Raw genomic sequence first — 2691 nt, forward strand, 5'->3', positions numbered from 1 at the left:
TATGCACTAACGCGCTGCAAACACCTATTAAATGCACAAACGCACATACAGCAACCAACGGATACACGTATGTAGACACCGATGTATGCATGTACATATACTTTTGTATATGTACACACGTTGCCGTGACGAAAATCAAGTGCTCGAGCAGCAACAGCAGCGTTGCTTAGACAATATTGGAGACAATCAACGGCAACAATTTGTGGTTTGTGTGGTCATCGATTCATTCATAGTATAAGCGAATTTAGTGTCAATATGTTTTGCATGCGGCGTGGGGGTGTGCACTATGTTTGTGTATAGCGCTTGCTTACGGTAGTCGTTACAAAAACAATATGCCACAGTTTGTTTACATTTTAAAAAGGTCTTTTGTTGTTCAACGAACAAATGTTACTCATACGCCGTGTGTGTTGATCATATGTTTGTTTATTGACACTAAGCCTTAGACATGCACGATTGACACAAGTCATGACGTTTGCGATACTTAACATTGCTGCTTTGATGTACATACATACATATGTGCAAATATATATACTCGTATATATGTATGTATAAACAAACAATATGTTATATGTTCTGGTTCCAATGTGTCTAAAATGAAAACAATAGCGTAAAAATTGAAAAATATGGCAATGGCAAATATTCGCGACGGATTAAGCAAATAAGATATTTCAAAACTATACTTTTGGCTACGCTGATTAAAAAAATGTAATTTGGACAAGCATACATTTGTATATACATATGTATGCGCATACTCAGAAAATCAAAAAATTTATTGAATTTAAGTTATATTCTTATTGCCTCGTAAAGCCGTTGATTTTAATTAACATGGTCAATACCGTGCTATCAATCACTCAAAATGTTTCAAATTACCGATCAGTTAATAACCACAAAACTACGTCATTCGGTTTGCATTAGCGGTAATCGTAGTTGAGAATAATATTAATCATTTATGTATGTATGTATGTTTGTAAACACGTCAATACTTACGTACATATAAGGAAAATATATTTGTGTAACTAATTATTTATGTATTTTTTTGTATTTTTAATCCGCGACATGCATGATGTTTTGTTCCAACGCCTGAATTGAAGCAGGATTGTTCGCATAGACTTTAGACTTGACATAGCCACACAGAAAAAAATCGAATGGTGTGATATCACACGAACTTGGTGGCCAATCGACTGGCCCAAAACGTGAAATTATCCACTCATCGAAGTCTTCTCTCAATTAATGCAACGATTGATGCGATGTGTGCGAAGTGGCGCCGTCTTGTTGAAACCAAATGTCGCCGAGATCACGAGCTTCAATTTCGGGTATGAAATAATCGGTTATCATGGCGCGATAACGGTCGCCATTGACCGTTACCGGCATAATTTGTAGAGAAGAATGATTTTCATCGACCCACTAACCACACCAAACCTTTTTTTTTTTTCTGGTTGAAAAGGCAGTTTTTGTATCTCTTCAGGTTGCTCTTCGTCTGAAATGCGACAATTTTGCTTATTTACATACCCATTGAGCCAGTCATAAGCCTCATCGCTGAACAAAATTTGGCTCGACGACGTCGGATCTTCTTGGTATTTTTCAAGAGCCCATAGAGCGAGGCGATAACGCTTCTTAATATTAATGTAATTCGTAGAAGTACATATATAAACGTTCTTTTTTTATTGTTTTGCTATATATTTTAGTTGCAATCTAACTGAAGACAATCAGCGGATTTTATAAATAGATAAATGAGACTAATCAATATATTCTTCATTAACATAATTTGCTAAAAAATATTCTTAAAACTACTCAAAATCTGTCTGAAAGGTCCAAAATGTTAATTATTTTTAACTGTCGAACATCCATGCTGTTGTCCAATAGTTTTATTGCCACTAAGTTTCCATGATTAGAACGTCTATCAAGGTGTCTTCGACTAGCTTTGCAGATTTCGTCTTTCACAAAACGTACATTTAAATTTTGTGGATTTCGAAGTTTACAAAGTTGTTAGTATAGCTAGGTTAGTCTAGTACGCTAATAAGTTACGCCTATGTCATTTTGTTTCTTAGTGATAGCACATGGGTGGCCGTAACATATTCCATGATGAGTAGTCATCCTTAAGGATGCACCCGCTTCAAGCGAGTTTTAACAGATTTTGTGGCCTCACCAACGCCACATTTTCTAGACGCTCACATCCTGGGGCCCCAAATGTTTAAAGCGCTGCCTTGCCAATGCGGCACAAGTGCACAAGAAATGTTCTATTGTTTCCTGATGCCGTGCTCTTGACATTTCCTTCAGTAGCTTGTATGTCCTTTCATTTCAAGTACTGCAATTCTTAACATGTCACTGGCCGGGAAGTTTTAATAAAAATATGCACGCTTCCCTCACTAGTAGTAAAAAAGAAAAAGTATGAACATATTAATTAAATTACGTGTGGACTCAGCGACAAATTATTTTCTACAAACCCCATGTCTTCCCTTATTTCTGCATTAAAGCCAGAAATTCCTTCGAAAGACTCAACCTCCAGTACAGAAATAGCTTTTGTTTATAAACAAATACAATTCACATCAGCTGGTTGTCATTTGCTGTTAGAGAACGTAGAAATTGAGAGCGTACGTTCTCTGGCAGTTGATTAAATACGCCTTGCCAATCGATTTACACCATGAAAACAAATTCTAGTTGGCAACGCGAACATATAAATGTTGAATATTG

The 2691-nt window shown here is 36.3% G+C and overlaps 1 long non-coding RNA gene across 1 annotated transcript; it reads right to left on the bottom strand.

The window, feature by feature from the left end:
* Nucleotides 1-1643: 1643 nt before the first annotated feature.
* On the bottom strand, nt 1644-2691 carry LOC125777105 (uncharacterized). The gene is made up of 2 exons (XR_007422106.1): nt 2445-2691; nt 1644-2366 (listed from the first exon to the last, which is right to left on the bottom strand). It is a non-coding gene; the product is annotated as an uncharacterized LOC125777105 (long non-coding RNA).

Source organism: Bactrocera dorsalis, chromosome 3, assembly GCF_023373825.1.
Source record: "Bactrocera dorsalis isolate Fly_Bdor chromosome 3, ASM2337382v1, whole genome shotgun sequence".
NCBI classification, from domain to species: domain Eukaryota; kingdom Metazoa; phylum Arthropoda; class Insecta; order Diptera; family Tephritidae; genus Bactrocera; species Bactrocera dorsalis.